This window comes from Lutjanus erythropterus, chromosome 3 (genome assembly GCF_056507025.1).
Source record: "Lutjanus erythropterus isolate fLutEry1 chromosome 3, fLutEry1.hap2, whole genome shotgun sequence".
Lineage (NCBI taxonomy): Eukaryota > Metazoa > Chordata > Actinopteri > Lutjaniformes > Lutjanidae > Lutjanus > Lutjanus erythropterus.
The window spans coordinates 22393229-22414337 of NC_139319.1; the positions used below are offsets into that span (position 1 = coordinate 22393229).

The 21109-nt window shown below is 46.3% G+C and overlaps 1 protein-coding gene across 6 annotated transcripts in view; it reads right to left on the minus strand.

Moving 5' to 3' along the window:
• Positions 1–21109, minus strand: part of ank2a (ankyrin 2a, neuronal) — a 106606-nt gene that overhangs the window by 4885 nt on the left and 80612 nt on the right. The window lies entirely within an intron of this gene.

The following is a 21109-nucleotide window of genomic DNA, read 5'->3' on the forward strand; positions in this document are numbered from 1 at the left end:
CTTATACAGGAATTAATGTGCTTACTGCTGATGAAAACAACATGTAGCTTATGTTATTACTGTGAGTGATATAGCTGGTTAGAGGCAGCAAAGTGACATGCTGAGTCAGGACTGGTTAACTCTGAAATCAAAACCAAATAAGGGTTACAAGGAGTTTTAGATTCCATCCATGTGGCCAGAGGGTTAGCAGTCATTCCTTTCTGAAGCAAATATAGTATTTGGTTAAGCTCAGCTCTGGGAAAAGCTTGCGGGTTAGGGTTGGTTTACTAAATCTCATCTTACCCTTATTAGAAATTTATCAGTATCATCATATGCTCCAATTTCAGAGACAGGAGGCGGTTGTGAAGCCTCACACAAGCTGAATTCTTCATCTGATCCATCGGAATAGTGTAATAGTTCTTCATTCTCTTCACATATGTTATGAAGAGGCTCGTGGACAAAAGGAGCATCCTCATAATCTTCACTTCCAGAAGACAAGAGGACTCTCCGATTCACCTTCTCAAGCACCCCAGAATGGCTGAGATTATCATGGGGCTGATCTTTACTTGTCTTAGTATTTGTATCAGGTTCATCAAGCTCAGTCTCAGAGAAATCTGATGCAGCCTGTTTGCAGTCAAAGTAAGGTTCTGGGTCAGAGTATACAGGGGTTGGGCTGTCTGCATAACTACGCACAACTTTTGTGTATTCTGGAGGCGGGGTATGGATGGTTGTGGTAGACCAAGGCTCTGCATACCCAGGTGGGATGCTGTACTCCTCATCAGAGGTTGATGAGGTCATCTCTTCCTTGCGTTTAACTGAAGTAGGCTGAGAGACAAACCACTCAGAGTCCACTGGGGTCAGAGATTCCTCTGAATACTGTCCACTTGTCCTTGGCCTATCCTCATCTGATGATATATCCAAGTTCCCTGAGGAGGGGTACTGCATCAGTTCTTCAACGCTAAGATGTCTTTCAGATGTAACTGTCTCCAGAGTCAAATCAGAAAGAGACTGAGAAGAGAAATCTTCATTCTGCGTGGCCTCAACAGAAGTTGCCTCCCATAAATGTGGAATTTGATTTTGGGTACTCTGCGTTGACATTTCTTCTGTCACACCCCTTGAGTCATTAAATGATATAATTAATTCAAGTTCATCTTGACTTTGAAGAATGTCTGAAGTGGCCTGGGAAGCAAAAAACTCAGAGTCTACTTGAGTCAGAGATTCTTTTGAATGCTGTCTACTCGTTCTTGGTCTATCTTCATCTGAGGATATCTCCAAGTTTCCTGTGGAGGGGTGTGGCATCAGTTCCTCAAAGGTAAAATATCTTTCAGATGTAACTGTCTCCAGAGTCAAATCAGAATGAGACTGAAAAGAGAAATCTTCATTCTGAGTGGCCTCAACAGAAGTTGCCTCCCACAAATGTGGAGTTTTATCTTGGGTACTCTGTGCTGATATTTCTTCTGTTGTCACACCCCTTGAATCATTAGATGACATAGCTGTTGCAAGTTCCTCTTGACTTTGAGGAGCGTCTAAAGTGGACTGGGAGGCAAAAAACTCAGAGTCTACTTGAGTCAGAGATTCTTTTGAATGCTGTCCTCTCATTCTTGGCCTATCTTCATCTGAAGGTATCTCCAAGTTCCCTGAGGAGGGGTGTGGCATCAGTTCCTCAAAGCCAAAGTATCTTTCAGATATAACTGTCTCCGGAGTCAATTCAGAAAGAGACTGAGAAGAGAAATCTTCATTCTGAGTGGCCTCAACAGAAGTTGCCTCCCACAAATGTGGAATTTCATTTTGGGTGCTCTGTGTTGATATTTCTTCTGTCACACTTACTGAATCATTAGATAACATAGCTGTTTCAAGATCCTCTTGATTTTGAAGAATGTCTAAAGTGGGTTGAGAGTCAAAACACTCAGAGTGTACTGGAGATAGAGATTCTTCTGAATTTTGCCCACTGGTCCTTGGTCTATCCTCATCTGAAGATGTCTCCAAGTTCTCTGAGGAGGGGTGTGGCATCAGTTCCTCAAAGCTAAAATGTCTTGCAGATGTGACTGTTTCTGGAGTCAATTCAGAAAGAGATTGAGAAGAGAAATCTTCACTTTGATTGGCTTCGAGAGAAGTTGCCTCAGAAAAATGTGGAATTTGATCTTGGGGACTCTGTGTTGATATTTCTTTTGTCACACCCACTGAATCATTAGATGACACACCTGTTTTAAAATCTTCTTGATTTTGAAGAATGTCTAAAGTGAGCTCAGAAGCAAAACACTCAGTGTTTACTGGTGACAAAGATTCTTCTGAATGCTGTCCAGTGGTCTTTGGCCTATCCTCATTGGAGGATGTCTCCAAGTTCCCTGAGGAGGTTGCCTCCCATAAATGTGTAATTTGAATTTGGGTACTCTGTGTTTTTATTTCTCCTGTCATACCAGTTGAGTCATCAGATGTGATAGCTGATTCAAGTTCTTGTTGACTTTGAAGAATATCAGTTGAAGAATCTTCCTCATGAAGATTAGCCAGATGTTCGTTAAGTATGTCAGACTGGTTCTTTGCAGCTACTTTGTGGAAGGACAGTGGAGAAAATGTCTCAGTAGCATTTTCATCATATTTGTTGGACTGGAGTATGTCTAAAGGAAAACTTGAGTTTGGTGATGGTTCCATCACTTCACAAAATCTCTGGGGAGATTCAGGCATTGTAAGGGACTCAGTAAGGGATACAGGGCTACCTTTAAAACTACCCAGGCTTGCTGACATACTTGTCTCAGACGTTTTCGTTAGATCAGGAATGACTGTGGCTATTTCAGGCTCATCCTGAATGGATGTCTGGAAATGTACAGGCTCTGTGACTGTGACATCTTCTTCTAACTTATTATTTTCTCTTAGAGCATCAATATCTTCTGTAGGGCATTGATCTTCAGATGAAAGGTCTTTAAAATTGTAAATTTGATCATCTTCAGGGCGTTCATCACTGGATTCTGACAGAGATGAGTCAAGAGTCTCTGGCTTAAACTTAAGTTTCATCTCCTCCAGATCTGACAGCAATTGGTCAAGCTGAGGGGACCCAGACCCTGGTGGTGTTGGAGTGGATTCTGAGGACATGATGATTTGGTCATCTGCACTGTCTGGAGCTGTTTGACAGAGTGAGTCTGGGGCCACTGAGCTTGGTTTAGCTAAGCCACAGTTTTCAATTTGTTTGGGGAATGACAAATGTTCATCTTTTTCCTGTGCTGAGTTACTTTGATTGGTCAATGTGATTTCAGATTCCGTTTTATTTATGTCAAAGGTACCTGGAATTGTTAATTCTAGTTTTTCAGTAGAAACTGTGTTTGAATCATGTGCCAAGGATGGTGTCTCAGGTGGAAATACCTGACTTAGTACTAAATGAACACTTTTTTGTTTTGAAGATTCTGAAAGATTTGTCTTGGATGATGCTGTTGACACCTGCAAGAAATGATACAATGGAGTAGAAAAAATATAAATAAATATAACTTGTGATTTTTTTTTTGTCATGAAACAAAGAGGCAATAAAGCATGCTTTTGTCAAGGACAGGCTCTTGTTTTATACACAAGAGCAGGGCGTCAACTGGGGAAATTCACTTGTAGCCCATTTGTGTTTAGGTCATTGTAATAATAAGTAATATCTTATATATGTTAACAACATTTATCTAGCAGCCTGCATACAATTTAAAATGCATCGCATACATGTAGTGATTGCTACAAAACTAAGATTCAGGGAAAGTTCTTGATATTTGGAGATATTATATTGATAACATCACCAGCAACACTATGACCTTTCACAATAATAAAAGCAGGGCACAAATGAACTTGAGTCAGTGATGATGATGTATCATGAAAATGCATCATGCATGATTTTTCACTAATTTCAAGTGAAATGTCACTGCCACGTCACAAGATAAGGACAAGAATCACAGTTCTGCACTTTCCATGAAAATGCTAAACCCACCAGTTTACAGTATTTGTCACAGTCAGATGCTACTACTGTGTGCTCCATTGCTTGTATGTTCACATAATGCTTTGCTAACGTAATTCCTCAGTTTGAAAAGCATATTTTAATATTTTTGTAAAACTTATTTATAACACCAGGTTAAAATAATACAATCAACACAAACAACCAGTGGTGTTGTGTCCCTTGTCTTGACATTTAATTTTCCAGCAGAAATGAATTGTAAATAAACTACTTTGGGTATGACTTCCTCCACGGCCGAATGCTGGGAAACATTTGGTGCAGCAATGGAGCGGTATGTCTCTGTGATCTGTTTTTATGTTTGCAGTAGAAACAGTGGGAGCCAGTGCCTCACAAACAGGAAGGCAAACAGAACAGACGTAACATACCTCTAACTGTGGCAAGTAATTAGTTGGTTTAGACTTTTGTGGCTGTTAAGCAAAGATCTAAATAGCTGCTACAAATTATAATAAGTAAAGCAGATTGTCATCGTAGAAAGTAATTAAGAAAATTTATGGTACTTAGGTAAGATATGATTCTCCATAGGCTTAAAGCAGCCATGTCAGGCAGTGTAATGTTGTCACTAAGTCCACTGACTAGCTCTTTATCTATGTAACTTATGAGGACATTCCATACCAGGACAAGAAGCTCATATCACTCAGACTGGTCACTCTGAAATTTCCTCTAGTTGCGCTTCACTGAAAGATCATGTCTTCTGCTCTAATGCAAACATGCCATGGCAAGACAGTGAAGCCTATGTGTTTTATTAGTGAAAGCTTCCTTTTCATTCACACTTTATGCACTGCCATGTTTATTACTTTTAAAAGCAACACTGCATTCACTGCTAAGCAAGACCATGTGCTGTCTTACCGACACCAAGGAACTTTTGCTCTGGTCCTTGCTCATGGATTTTCTTTTCATGTGCTTGTAAAATGAATCTTGGGCTTGTGGCGTCTTTAATAGTGATTCAGGGTCAGTCCATTTATTTTCATGTACAAGGGATCTTCGTTTCAGTGATTCTCTCTTTGCTTGAGTTTGTTCATGGAAAGCCTCCTCCAGCCAGACAGCATGGTGACATTCAATTTTCTGTTCTTCAGATGGCATGTGACTTAACTTACTGCAGAACAGGCTAATCCTGTGTGGTCTGACCTGATCTAGTCTAGGTGCTTTGCTGCCCAGGGAGGAGGCCTGACAAAAAAAGAGTGGTCATTTGTGTTTGAGGAGTGAGCTATGGGTCCCCTTTCAACTGTTCCAGTTGTTGGCATCAGCATTTCAGGATCTGAATCTGTTACTGTAGGATCACATTCTGGGGAATGGGAAAGAGAGGAATCCTGTAATGGTTTGGAGTCTGGTATGACGCTTTCAAAATAACAAGCTTGGGCTGGGCTATGTGTCTTTCCCATGCTGACAGTTAAATCTTCAAATTTGCTTTGATCACAAGCCTTCTCTGACAATTTATCGACTGCATCTTCAAAAAAATGAACTTCATCAGAGACATATTTTCCATCATAGACTGGATCATGTATGTGTGCCATTAACTGTCTAGAGACTGGCTTATATACAAGTCTGTTGTCCATGGTAACAGTCTCATTTGGAAGACTTTGTCCACATGGTGGCTGGTTTAAAAATTCATCGAAATCTCCAACAGATTCAGGAATTTGAGGGGTATGTGGTCTTAACTCAGACAGCCAGTAGTCAAGGAATGACTGTGTGTACTCATTTTCAGATGGAATATTGCTTAGGGACACATGAAATTCACTGTTGAAAACAATAGACTCAGGAGAATCTGGTCTGATCTCGTCAGACAAAGGATCAAAGCATGAATTACTAAAATCTCTCCTGGACATTATCGATTCTGGTGAAATAGATCTGTTATCTGAAAACTGCATGTAATAACAAGGGTGACACTGGAACTGGGGAATGAGTGAGTCAGGAGATAGAGCAGTGAACTCATCAAATGAGGCAAATGAGTCAAGAGAAGGTGGCCTCTGGTCAGTGAATGAGTAGGCTGAATATAAAGGATCTCCATCATCTGGATGTATTTCAGGTGATGAAAGGCTATACTCTGAAAGTGAAGGACTCTCATTAAATTTACTTTCCACCTCATGCTGACAAAGACCTGTGGATCTCGTTTCCACTGTGTCAGACCTTGAAATACCAGAATCGCTTTGCCATGTTGGTGAAATAGTATCAGTGATCACAGCACTTGAATAAAGAAGATTATCAATTCCATTGTCATCAGATATGCAGTGAAATTTAGACCTTGAAAAATGTTCTTCTACAGAATTTGTGACTATGATGCCATGACATTCTTGTGGTTTTACACAACAAAAACATCTTCCCTTATATACTGGATCATGCAAATGAGATATTAATTTATTAAAGATAGGCTTCTGTCTTGCATTGTATTCCTTAGTATGTGCTGTGCAGTCTGTTGACACAGACTGCACAGGCAGGTTTTTCTGTGATGTTTGTACAGAAGAAAAGCCTTCAGATGACAATGGCATTTTGTCAGTGGAAGAGTTATTGAGGGAGGATATATTTTCGAAAAAGAAAGAAGTTGATGCAGATAGAGTTACATTTGTAAGTTTAGCTTCAATTTGTGACGTAACCGGGTCTAATGAATCTGGTCGGTGGTCATCAAACAATTCCTTGACATAAACTCCTGAAGACTCAGCATCTGACAATGTTGAAAGAGGTGATACTGGTCTGCCATCAAAATAAAGCAAGTAATAATTACAGTGTTGACTCCTTAACTGACCAAATGCTATGGCAGGGGACAAGGAGCATTGCTCAACTGACGAAAATGATTCTCGGGAGGATGCTCTACAATCAGCTGACCATTCTGGCAGGAGTGAGAAGTCAGAATCTGAAGACACGGATTCCGGGGACAATGCCCTGCCACTAAATAAATTATGAAGATCACAGTCTGGCAAAAATGAAAGCGGGGACTCTGGTCTGGTTTCGTCAAACAGGGTTTTAAGACACAAATCAGTACTTTCCCAGTCAGGACATGTTGATTCTGGGGTAAATGACCTCTCACATGGGAATTCCACATCGTAACTGATATGGAGAGACCTGAACTGAGGAACAGGTGAATCAGGAGAGAGAAGCCTAAATTCACTTTGAGACGCAAGTGATTCTGGAGACTGTGGTCTTATCTCGCTCAACCAGTCATCTGTGGAGGAATGAGCAGTCTCTATATATGAACTCACTGATGGAGCCCAAAGAGGTCCAAACTCAAAATGTGTAATTCCCTGCACAAGATCTGCGTATGTGAAAGGTCTGGCAGCGAAAAGCTGTGGGGATGCACTAACAGTTAGGCCTGTGTGTTTAGCTTCAATCGGGGAAGTACATGAGTCTGGTGAATCTGGTCTGTCTTCCCCAAACAATTCCTCGAGACAATATCCGAAGTACTCAACGTCTGACACTGTTGAAAGAGGTGATGCTGGTCTACTGTCAGAGTATCGCAAGTAATAGTTACAATATTGACTCTTCATCTGGCCAAATGCCATGCCAGGGGACAAAGAGTGTTGTTCAACTGAAGCAACGGATTCTGGGGAGGAAGCTCTAAAGTCTGCCAACCAGTCCGGCAGGAGCGAAAAGTCAAAATCGGAAGACACGGATTCTGGGGACAACGCCCTGTTACTAAATAACTTTTCAAGACCAAAGTCTGACAAAACTGACCGCGGGGACTCTGGTCTGGTCTCGTCAAACAGGCTGTCCAGACACATATCGGTACCTTCCCAGTCAGAACACGCTGATTCTGGGGTAAACGACCTGTGTCTTGGGAAGTCCACCTGGTAACCGATATGGAGACATCTGAACTGAGGAACAGGTGAGTCAGGAGAGAGGGCCCTAAGTTCACTCTGAGACTCCACTGACTCGGGAGAATGTGCTCTAAAGTCTGCCAACCAGTCCTGCAGGAGCGAAAAGTCAAAATCGGAAGACACGGATTCTGGGGACAACGCCCTGCTACTAAATAATTTATCGAGCTCAAAGTCTGAAAATACTGACTGCGGGGACTCTGGTCTGGTTTCGTCAAACAGGGTTTCAAGACACAAATCAGTACCTTCCCAGTCAGAACATGTTGATTCTGGGGTAAACGACCTGTCCCGTGGCAATTCCACATCGTAACCCATATGGAGAGACCTGAACTGAGGAACAGGTGAGTCAGGAGAGAGGGGCCTAAATTCACTTTGAGACGCCAGTGATTCGGGAGACTGTGGTCTTATCTCGCTCAACCAATCCTCGATGGAGGAATGAGCGTACTCGATGTCTGACGTCACTGATGGAGCCCAAAGAGGTCTGAGGTCAAAAGATTTAACGGCCGAAACCGCATCTGTGTGTTGCTCACGTGTAACGCCCCGCACAACATCTGCGTATGTGAAAGGTGTGGCAGCGAAAAGCTGTGGGGATGCACTAACAGTTAGGCCTGTGTGTTTAGCTTCAATCGGGGAAGTACATGAGTCTGGTGAATCTGGTCTGTCTTCCCCAAACAATTCCTCGAGACAATATCCGAAGTACTCAACGTCTGACACTGTTGAAAGAGGTGATGCTGGTCTACTGTCAGAGTATCGCAAGTAATAGTTACAATATTGACTCTTCATCTGGCCAAATGCCATGCCAGGGGACAAAGAGTGTTGTTCAACTGAAGCAACGGATTCTGGGGAGGAAGCTCTAAAGTCTGCCAACCAGTCCGGCAGGAGCGAAAAGTCAAAATCGGAAGACACGGATTCTGGGGACAACGCCCTGTTACTAAATAACTTTTCAAGACCAAAGTCTGACAAAACTGACCGCGGGGACTCTGGTCTGGTCTCGTCAAACAGGCTGTCCAGACACATATCGGTACCTTCCCAGTCAGAACACGCTGATTCTGGGGTAAACGACCTGTGTCTTGGGAAGTCCACCTGGTAACCGATATGGAGACATCTGAACTGAGGAACAGGTGAGTCAGGAGAGAGGGCCCTAAGTTCACTCTGAGACTCCACTGACTCGGGAGAATGTGCTCTAAAGTCTGCCAACCAGTCCTGCAGGAGCGAAAAGTCAAAATCGGAAGACACGGATTCTGGGGACAACGCCCTGCTACTAAATAATTTATCGAGCTCAAAGTCTGAAAATACTGACTGCGGGGACTCTGGTCTGGTTTCGTCAAACAGGGTTTCAAGACACAAATCAGTACCTTCCCAGTCAGAACATGTTGATTCTGGGGTAAACGACCTGTCCCGTGGCAATTCCACATCGTAACCCATATGGAGAGACCTGAACTGAGGAACAGGTGAGTCAGGAGAGAGGGGCCTAAATTCACTTTGAGACGCCAGTGATTCGGGAGACTGTGGTCTTATCTCGCTCAACCAATCCTCGATGGAGGAATGAGCGTACTCGATGTCTGACGTCACTGATGGAGCCCACAGAGGTCTGAGGTCAAAAGATTTAACGGCCGAAACCGCATCTGTGTGTTGCTCACGTGTAACGCCCCGCACAACATCTGCGTATGTGAAAGGTGTGGCAGCGAAAAGCTGTGGGGATGCACTAACAGTTAGGCCTGTGTGTTTAGCTTCAATCGGGGAAGTACATGAGTCTGGTGAATCTGGTCTGTCTTCCCCAAACAATTCCTCGAGACAATATCCGAAGTACTCAACGTCTGACACTGTTGAAAGAGGTGATGCTGGTCTACTGTCAGAGTATCGCAAGTAATAGTTACAATATTGACTCTTCATCTGGCCAAATGCCATGCCAGGGGACAAAGAGTGTTGTTCAACTGAAGCAACGGATTCTGGGGAGGAAGCTCTAAAGTCTGCCAACCAGTCCGGCAGGAGCGAAAAGTCAAAATCGGAAGACACGGATTCTGGGGACAACGCCCTGTTACTAAATAACTTTTCAAGACCAAAGTCTGACAAAACTGACCGCGGGGACTCTGGTCTGGTCTCGTCAAACAGGCTGTCCAGACACATATCGGTACCTTCCCAGTCAGAACACGCTGATTCTGGGGTAAACGACCTGTGTCTTGGGAAGTCCACCTGGTAACCGATATGGAGACATCTGAACTGAGGAACAGGTGAGTCAGGAGAGAGGGCCCTAAGTTCACTCTGAGACTCCACTGACTCGGGAGAATGTGCTCTAAAGTCTGCCAACCAGTCCTGCAGGAGCGAAAAGTCAAAATCGGAAGACACGGATTCTGGGGACAACGCCCTGCTACTAAATAATTTATCGAGCTCAAAGTCTGAAAATACTGACTGCGGGGACTCTGGTCTGGTTTCGTCAAACAGGGTTTCAAGACACAAATCAGTACCTTCCCAGTCAGAACATGTTGATTCTGGGGTAAACGACCTGTCCCGTGGCAATTCCACATCGTAACCCATATGGAGAGACCTGAACTGAGGAACAGGTGAGTCAGGAGAGAGGGGCCTAAATTCACTTTGAGACGCCAGTGATTCGGGAGACTGTGGTCTTATCTCGCTCAACCAATCCTCGATGGAGGAATGAGCGTACTCGATGTCTGACGTCACTGATGGAGCCCAAAGAGGTCTGAGGTCAAAAGATTTAACGGCCGAAAAAGCATCTGTGTGTTGCTCACGTGTAACGCCCCGCACAACATCTGCGTATGTGAAAGGTGTGGCAGCGAAAAGCTGTGGGGATGCACTAACAGTTAGGCCTGTGTGTTTAGCTTCAATCGGGGAAGTACATGAGTCTGGTGAATCTGGTCTGTCTTCCCCAAACAATTCCTCGAGACAATATCCGAAGTACTCAACGTCTGACACTGTTGAAAGAGGTGATGCTGGTCTACTGTCAGAGTATCGCAAGTAATAGTTACAATATTGACTCTTCATCTGGCCAAATGCCATGCCAGGGGACAAAGAGTGTTGTTCAACTGAAGCAACGGATTCTGGGGAGGAAGCTCTAAAGTCTGCCAACCAGTCCGGCAGGAGCGAAAAGTCAAAATCGGAAGACACGGATTCTGGGGACAACGCCCTGTTACTAAATAACTTTTCAAGACCAAAGTCTGACAAAACTGACCGCGGGGACTCTGGTCTGGTCTCGTCAAAAAGGCTGTCCAGACACATATCGGTACCTTCCCAGTCAGAACACGCTGATTCTGGGGTAAACGACCTGTGTCTTGGGAAGTCCACCTGGTAACCGATATGGAGACATCTGAACTGAGGAACAGGTGAGTCAGGAGAGAGGGCCCTAAGTTCACTCTGAGACTCCACTGACTCGGGAGAATGTGCTCTAAAGTCTGCCAACCAGTCCTGCAGGAGCGAAAAGTCAAAATCGGAAGACACGGATTCTGGGGACAACGCCCTGCTACTAAATAATTTATCGAGCTCAAAGTCTGAAAATACTGACTGCGGGGACTCTGGTCTGGTTTCGTCAAACAGGGTTTCAAGACACAAATCAGTACCTTCCCAGTCAGAACATGTTGATTCTGGGGTAAACGACCTGTCCCGTGGCAATTCCACATCGTAACCCATATGGAGAGACCTGAACTGAGGAACAGGTGAGTCAGGAGAGAGGGGCCTAAATTCACTTTGAGACGCCAGTGATTCGGGAGACTGTGGTCTTATCTCGCTCAACCAATCCTCGATGGAGGAATGAGCGTACTCGATGTCTGACGTCACTGATGGAGCCCAAAGAGGTCTGAGGTCAAAAGATTTAACGGCCGAAACCGCATCTGTGTGTTGCTCACGTGTAACGCCCCGCACAACATCTGCGTATGTGAAAGGTGTGGCAGCGAAAAGCTGTGGGGATGCACTAACAGTTAGGCCTGTGTGTTTAGCTTCAATCGGGGAAGTACATGAGTCTGGTGAATCTGGTCTGTCTTCCCCAAACAATTCCTCGAGACAATATCCGAAGTACTCAACGTCTGACACTGTTGAAAGAGGTGATGCTGGTCTACTGTCAGAGTATCGCAAGTAATAGTTACAATATTGACTCTTCATCTGGCCAAATGCCATGCCAGGGGACAAAGAGTGTTGTTCAACTGAAGCAACGGATTCTGGGGAGGAAGCTCTAAAGTCTGCCAACCAGTCCGGCAGGAGCGAAAAGTCAAAATCGGAAGACACGGATTCTGGGGACAACGCCCTGTTACTAAATAACTTTTCAAGACCAAAGTCTGACAAAACTGACCGCGGGGACTCTGGTCTGGTCTCGTCAAACAGGCTGTCCAGACACATATCGGTACCTTCCCAGTCAGAACACGCTGATTCTGGGGTAAACGACCTGTGTCTTGGGAAGTCCACCTGGTAACCGATATGGAGACATCTGAACTGAGGAACAGGTGAGTCAGGAGAGAGGGCCCTAAGTTCACTCTGAGACTCCACTGACTCGGGAGAATGTGCTCTAAAGTCTGCCAACCAGTCCTGCAGGAGCGAAAAGTCAAAATCGGAAGACACGGATTCTGGGGACAACGCCCTGCTACTAAATAATTTATCGAGCTCAAAGTCTGAAAATACTGACTGCGGGGACTCTGGTCTGGTTTCGTCAAACAGGGTTTCAAGACACAAATCAGTACCTTCCCAGTCAGAACATGTTGATTCTGGGGTAAACGACCTGTCCCGTGGCAATTCCACATCGTAACCCATATGGAGAGACCTGAACTGAGGAACAGGTGAGTCAGGAGAGAGGGGCCTAAATTCACTTTGAGACGCCAGTGATTCGGGAGACTGTGGTCTTATCTCGCTCAACCAATCCTCGATGGAGGAATGAGCGTACTCGATGTCTGACGTCACTGATGGAGCCCACAGAGGTCTGAGGTCAAAAGATTTAACGGCCGAAACCGCATCTGTGTGTTGCTCACGTGTAACGCCCCGCACAACATCTGCGTATGTGAAAGGTGTGGCAGCGAAAAGCTGTGGGGATGCACTAACAGTTAGGCCTGTGTGTTTAGCTTCAATCGGGGAAGTACATGAGTCTGGTGAATCTGGTCTGTCTTCCCCAAACAATTCCTCGAGACAATATCCGAAGTACTCAACGTCTGACACTGTTGAAAGAGGTGATGCTGGTCTACTGTCAGAGTATCGCAAGTAATAGTTACAATATTGACTCTTCATCTGGCCAAATGCCATGCCAGGGGACAAAGAGTGTTGTTCAACTGAAGCAACGGATTCTGGGGAGGAAGCTCTAAAGTCTGCCAACCAGTCCGGCAGGAGCGAAAAGTCAAAATCGGAAGACACGGATTCTGGGGACAACGCCCTGTTACTAAATAACTTTTCAAGACCAAAGTCTGACAAAACTGACCGCGGGGACTCTGGTCTGGTCTCGTCAAACAGGCTGTCCAGACACATATCGGTACCTTCCCAGTCAGAACACGCTGATTCTGGGGTAAACGACCTGTGTCTTGGGAAGTCCACCTGGTAACCGATATGGAGACATCTGAACTGAGGAACAGGTGAGTCAGGAGAGAGGGCCCTAAGTTCACTCTGAGACTCCACTGACTCGGGAGAATGTGCTCTAAAGTCTGCCAACCAGTCCTGCAGGAGCGAAAAGTCAAAATCGGAAGACACGGATTCTGGGGACAACGCCCTGCTACTAAATAATTTATCGAGCTCAAAGTCTGAAAATACTGACTGCGGGGACTCTGGTCTGGTTTCGTCAAACAGGGTTTCAAGACACAAATCAGTACCTTCCCAGTCAGAACATGTTGATTCTGGGGTAAACGACCTGTCCCGTGGCAATTCCACATCGTAACCCATATGGAGAGACCTGAACTGAGGAACAGGTGAGTCAGGAGAGAGGGGCCTAAATTCACTTTGAGACGCCAGTGATTCGGGAGACTGTGGTCTTATCTCGCTCAACCAATCCTCGATGGAGGAATGAGCGTACTCGATGTCTGACGTCACTGATGGAGCCCAAAGAGGTCTGAGGTCAAAAGATTTAACGGCCGAAACCGCATCTGTGTGTTGCTCACGTGTAACGCCCCGCACAACATCTGCGTATGTGAAAGGTGTGGCAGCGAAAAGCTGTGGGGATGCACTAACAGTTAGGCCTGTGTGTTTAGCTTCAATCGGGGAAGTACATGAGTCTGGTGAATCTGGTCTGTCTTCCCCAAACAATTCCTCGAGACAATATCCGAAGTACTCAACGTCTGACACTGTTGAAAGAGGTGATGCTGGTCTACTGTCAGAGTATCGCAAGTAATAGTTACAATATTGACTCTTCATCTGGCCAAATGCCATGCCAGGGGACAAAGAGTGTTGTTCAACTGAAGCAACGGATTCTGGGGAGGAAGCTCTAAAGTCTGCCAACCAGTCCGGCAGGAGCGAAAAGTCAAAATCGGAAGACACGGATTCTGGGGACAACGCCCTGTTACTAAATAACTTTTCAAGACCAAAGTCTGACAAAACTGACCGCGGGGACTCTGGTCTGGTCTCGTCAAACAGGCTGTCCAGACACATATCGGTACCTTCCCAGTCAGAACACGCTGATTCTGGGGTAAACGACCTGTGTCTTGGGAAGTCCACCTGGTAACCGATATGGAGACATCTGAACTGAGGAACAGGTGAGTCAGGAGAGAGGGCCCTAAGTTCACTCTGAGACTCCACTGACTCGGGAGAATGTGCTCTAAAGTCTGCCAACCAGTCCTGCAGGAGCGAAAAGTCAAAATCGGAAGACACGGATTCTGGGGACAACGCCCTGCTACTAAATAATTTATCGAGCTCAAAGTCTGAAAATACTGACTGCGGGGACTCTGGTCTGGTTTCGTCAAACAGGGTTTCAAGACACAAATCAGTACCTTCCCAGTCAGAACATGTTGATTCTGGGGTAAACGACCTGTCCCGTGGCAATTCCACATCGTAACCCATATGGAGAGACCTGAACTGAGGAACAGGTGAGTCAGGAGAGAGGGGCCTAAATTCACTTTGAGACGCCAGTGATTCGGGAGACTGTGGTCTTATCTCGCTCAACCAATCCTCGATGGAGGAATGAGCGTACTCGATGTCTGACGTCACTGATGGAGCCCAAAGAGGTCTGAGGTCAAAAGATTTAACGGCCGAAACAGCATCTGTGTGTTGCTCACGTGTAACGCCCCGCACAACATCTGCGTATGTGAAAGGTGTGGCAGCGAAAAGCTGTGGGGATGCACTAACAGTTAGGCCTGTGTGTTTAGCTTCAATCGGGGAAGTACATGAGTCTGGTGAATCTGGTCTGTCTTCCCCAAACAATTCCTCGAGACAATATCCGAAGTACTCAACGTCTGACACTGTTGAAAGAGGTGATGCTGGTCTACTGTCAGAGTATCGCAAGTAATAGTTACAATATTGACTCTTCATCTGGCCAAATGCCATGCCAGGGGACAAAGAGTGTTGTTCAACTGAAGCAACGGATTCTGGGGAGGAAGCTCTAAAGTCTGCCAACCAGTCCGGCAGGAGCGAAAAGTCAAAATCGGAAGACACGGATTCTGGGGACAACGCCCTGTTACTAAATAACTTTTCAAGACCAAAGTCTGACAAAACTGACCGCGGGGACTCTGGTCTGGTCTCGTCAAACAGGCTGTCCAGACACATATCGGTACCTTCCCAGTCAGAACACGCTGATTCTGGGGTAAACGACCTGTGTCTTGGGAAGTCCACCTGGTAACCGATATGGAGACATCTGAACTGAGGAACAGGTGAGTCAGGAGAGAGGGCCCTAAGTTCACTCTGAGACTCCACTGACTCGGGAGAATGTGCTCTAAAGTCTGCCAACCAGTCCTGCAGGAGCGAAAAGTCAAAATCGGAAGACACGGATTCTGGGGACAACGCCCTGCTACTAAATAATTTATCGAGCTCAAAGTCTGAAAATACTGACTGCGGGGACTCTGGTCTGGTTTCGTCAAACAGGGTTTCAAGACACAAATCAGTACCTTCCCAGTCAGAACATGTTGATTCTGGGGTAAACGACCTGTCCCGTGGCAATTCCACATCGTAACCCATATGGAGAGACCTGAACTGAGGAACAGGTGAGTCAGGAGAGAGGGGCCTAAATTCACTTTGAGACGCCAGTGATTCGGGAGACTGTGGTCTTATCTCGCTCAACCAATCCTCGATGGAGGAATGAGCGTACTCGATGTCTGACGTCACTGATGGAGCCCAAAGAGGTCTGAGGTCAAAAGATTTAACGGCCGAAACCGCATCTGTGTGTTGCTCACGTGTAACGCCCCGCACAACATCTGCGTATGTGAAAGGTGTGGCAGCGAAAAGCTGTGGGGATGCACTAACAGTTAGGCCTGTGTGTTTAGCTTCAATCGGGGAAGTACATGAGTCTGGTGAATCTGGTCTGTCTTCCCCAAACAATTCCTCGAGACAATATCCGAAGTACTCAACGTCTGACAATGTTGAAAGAGGTGATGCTGGTCTACTGTCAGAGTATCGCAAGTAATAGTTACAATATTGACTCTTCATCTGGCCAAATGCCATGCCAGGGGACAAAGAGTGTTGTTCAACTGAAGCAACGGATTCTGGGGAGGAAGCTCTAAAGTCTGCCAACCAGTCCGGCAGGAGCGAAAAGTCAAAATCGGAAGACACGGATTCTGGGGACAACGCCCTGTTACTAAATAACTTTTCAAGACCAAAGTCTGACAAAACTGACCGCGGGGACTCTGGTCTGGTCTCGTCAAACAGGCTGTCCAGACACATATCGGTACCTTCCCAGTCAGAACACGCTGATTCTGGGGTAAACGACCTGTGTCTTGGGAAGTCCACCTGGTAACCGATATGGAGACATCTGAACTGAGGAACAGGTGAGTCAGGAGAGAGGGCCCTAAGTTCACTCTGAGACTCCACTGACTCGGGAGAATGTGCTCTAAAGTCTGCCAACCAGTCCTGCAGGAGCGAAAAGTCAAAATCGGAAGACACGGATTCTGGGGACAACGCCCTGCTACTAAATAATTTATCGAGCTCAAAGTCTGAAAATACTGACTGCGGGGACTCTGGTCTGGTTTCGTCAAACAGGGTTTCAAGACACAAATCAGTACCTTCCCAGTCAGAACATGTTGATTCTGGGGTAAACGACCTGTCCCGTGGCAATTCCACATCGTAACCCATATGGAGAGACCTGAACTGAGGAACAGGTGAGTCAGGAGAGAGGGGCCTAAATTCACTTTGAGACGCCAGTGATTCGGGAGACTGTGGTCTTATCTCGCTCAACCAATCCTCGATGGAGGAATGAGCGTACTCGATGTCTGACGTCACTGATGGAGCCCAAAGAGGTCTGAGGTCAAAAGATTTAACGGCCGAAACAGCATCTGTGTGTTGCTCACGTGTAACGCCCCGCACAACATCTGCGTATGTGAAAGGTGTGGCAGCGAAAAGCTGTGGGGATGCACTAACAGTTAGGCCTGTGTGTTTAGCTTCAATCGGGGAAGTACATGAGTCTGGTGAATCTGGTCTGTCTTCCCCAAACAATTCCTCGAGACAATATCCGAAGTACTCAACGTCTGACACTGTTGAAAGAGGTGATGCTGGTCTACTGTCAGAGTATCGCAAGTAATAGTTACAATATTGACTCTTCATCTGGCCAAATGCCATGCCAGGGGACAAAGAGTGTTGTTCAACTGAAGCAACGGATTCTGGGGAGGAAGCTCTAAAGTCTGCCAACCAGTCCGGCAGGAGCGAAAAGTCAAAATCGGAAGACACGGATTCTGGGGACAACGCCCTGTTACTAAATAACTTTTCAAGACCAAAGTCTGACAAAACTGACCGCGGGGACTCTGGTCTGGTCTCGTCAAACAGGCTGTCCAGACACATATCGGTACCTTCCCAGTCAGAACACGCTGATTCTGGGGTAAACGACCTGTGTCTTGGGAAGTCCACCTGGTAACCGATATGGAGACATCTGAACTGAGGAACAGGTGAGTCAGGAGAGAGGGCCCTAAGTTCACTCTGAGACTCCACTGACTCGGGAGAATGTGCTCTAAAGTCTGCCAACCAGTCCTGCAGGAGCGAAAAGTCAAAATCGGAAGACACGGATTCTGGGGACAACGCCCTGCTACTAAATAATTTATCGAGCTCAAAGTCTGAAAATACTGACTGCGGGGACTCTGGTCTGGTTTCGTCAAACAGGGTTTCAAGACACAAATCAGTACCTTCCCAGTCAGAACATGTTGATTCTGGGGTAAACGACCTGTCCCGTGGCAATTCCACATCGTAACCCATATGGAGAGACCTGAACTGAGGAACAGGTGAGTCAGGAGAGAGGGGCCTAAATTCACTTTGAGACGCCAGTGATTCGGGAGACTGTGGTCTTATCTCGCTCAACCAATCCTCGATGGAGGAATGAGCGTACTCGATGTCTGACGTCACTGATGGAGCCCAAAGAGGTCTGAGGTCAAAAGATTTAACGGCCGAAACCGCATCTGTGTGTTGCTCACGTGTAACGCCCCGCACAACATCTGCGTATGTGAAAGGTGTGGCAGCGAAAAGCTGTGGGGATGCACTAACAGTTAGGCCTGTGTGTTTAGCTTCAATCGGGGAAGTACATGAGTCTGGTGAATCTGGTCTGTCTTCCCCAAACAATTCCTCGAGACAATATCCGAAGTACTCAACGTCTGACAATGTTGAAAGAGGTGATGCTGGTCTACTGTCAGAGTATCGCAAGTAATAGTTACAATATTGACTCTTCATCTGGCCAAATGCCATGCCAGGGGACAAAGAGTGTTGTTCAACTGAAGCAACGGATTCTGGGGAGGAAGCTCTAAAGTCTGCCAACCAGTCCGGCAGGAGCGAAAAGTCAAAATCGGAAGACACGGATTCTGGGGACAACGCCCTGTTACTAAATAACTTTTCAAGACCAAAGTCTGACAAAACTGACCGCGGGGACTCTGGTCTGGTCTCGTCAAACAGGCTGTCCAGACACATATCGGTACCTTCCCAGTCAGAACACGCTGATTCTGGGGTAAACGACCTGTGTCTTGGGAAGTCCACCTGGTAACCGATATGGAGACATCTGAACTGAGGAACAGGTGAGTCAGGAGAGAGGGCCCTAAGTTCACTCTGAGACTCCACTGACTCGGGAGAATGTGCTCTAAAGTCTGCCAACCAGTCCTGCAGGAGCGAAAAGTCAAAATCGGAAGACACGGATTCTGGGGACAACGCCCTGCTACTAAATAATTTATCGAGCTCAAAGTCTGAAAATACTGACTGCGGGGACTCTGGTCTGGTTTCGTCAAACAGGGTTTCAAGACACAAATCAGTACCTTCCCAGTCAGAACATGTTGATTCTGGGGTAAACGACCTGTCCCGTGGCAATTCCACATCGTAACCCATATGGAGAGACCTGAACTGAGGAACAGGTGAGTCAGGAGAGAGGGGCCTAAATTCACTTTGAGACGCCAGTGATTCGGGAGACTGTGGTCTTATCTCGCTCAACCAATCCTCGATGGAGGAATGAGCGTACTCGATGTCTGACGTCACTGATGGAGCCCAAAGAGGTCTGAGGTCAAAAGATTTAACGGCCGAAACAGCATCTGTGTGTTGCTCACGTGTAACGCCCCGCACAACATCTGCGTATGTGAAAGGTGTGGCAGCGAAAAGCTGTGGGGATGCACTAACAGTTAGGCCTGTGTGTTTAGCTTCAATCGGGGAAGTACATGAGTCTGGTGAATCTGGTCTGTCTTCCCCAAACAATTCCTCGAGACAATATCCGAAGTACTCAACGTCTGACACTGTTGAAAGAGGTGATGCTGGTCTACTGTCAGAGTATCGCAAGTAATAGTTACAATATTGACTCTTCATCTGGCCAAATGCCATGCCAGGGGACAAAGAGTGTTGTTCAACTGAAGCAACGGATTCTGGGGAGGAAGCTCTAAAGTCTGCCAACCAGTCCGGCAGGAGCGAAAAGTCAAAATCGGAAGACACGGATTCTGGGGACAACGCCCTGTTACTAAATAACTTTTCAAGACCAAAGTCTGACAAAACTGACCGCGGGGACTCTGGTCTGGTCTCGTCAAACAGGCTGTCCAGACACATATCGGTACCTTCCCAGTCAGAACACGCTGATTCTGGGGTAAACGACCTGTGTCTTGGGAAGTCCACCTGGTAACCGATATGGAGACATCTGAACTGAGGAACAGGTGAGTCAGGAGAGAGGGCCCTAAGTTCACTCTGAGACTCCACTGACTCGGGAGAATGTGCTCTAAAGTCTGCCAACCAGTCCTGCAGGAGCGAAAAGTCAAAATCGGAAGACACGGATTCTGGGGACAACGCCCTGCTACTAAATAATTTATCGAGCTCAAAGTCTGAAAATACTGACTGCGGGGACTCTGGTCTGGTTTCGTCAAACAGGGTTTCAAGACACAAATCAGTACCTTCCCAGTCAGAACATGTTGATTCTGGGGTAAACGACCTGTCCCGTGGCAATTCCACATCGTAACCCATATGGAGAGACCTGAACTGAGGAACAGGTGAGTCAGGAGAGAGGGGCCTAAATTCACTTTGAGACGCCAGTGATTCGGGAGACTGTGGTCTTATCTCGCTCAACCAATCCTCGATGGAGGAATGAGCGTACTCGATGTCTGACGTCACTGATGGAGCCCAAAGAGGTCTGAGGTCAAAAGACTTAACGGCCGAAACCGCATCTGTGTGTTGCTCACGTGTAACGCCCCGCACAACATCTGCGTATGTGAAAGGTGTGGCAGCGAAAAGCTGTGGGGATGCACTAACAGTTAGGCCTGTGTGTTTAGCTTCAATCGGGGAAGTACATGAGTCTGGTGAATCTGGTCTGTCTTCCCCAAACAATTCCTCGAGACAATATCCGAAGTACTCAACATCTGACACTGTTGAAAGAGGTGATGCTGGTCTACTGTCAGAGTATCGCAAGTAATAGTTACAATATTGACTCTTCATCTGGCCAAATGCCATGCCAGGGGACAAAGAGTGTTGTTCAACTGAAGCAACGGATTCTGGGGAGGAAGCTCTAAAGTCTGCCAACCAGTCCGGCAGGAGCGAAAAGTCAAAATCGGAAGACACGGATTCTGGGGACAACGCCCTGTTACTAAATAACTTTTCAAGACCAAAGTCTGACAAAACTGACCGCGGGGACTCTGGTCTGGTCTCGTCAAAAAGGCTGTCCAGACACATATCGGTACCTTCCCAGTCAGAACACGCTGATTCTGGGGTAAACGACCTGTGTCTTGGGAAGTCCACCTGGTAACCGATATGGAGACATCTGAACTGAGGAACAGGTGAGTCAGGAGAGAGGGCC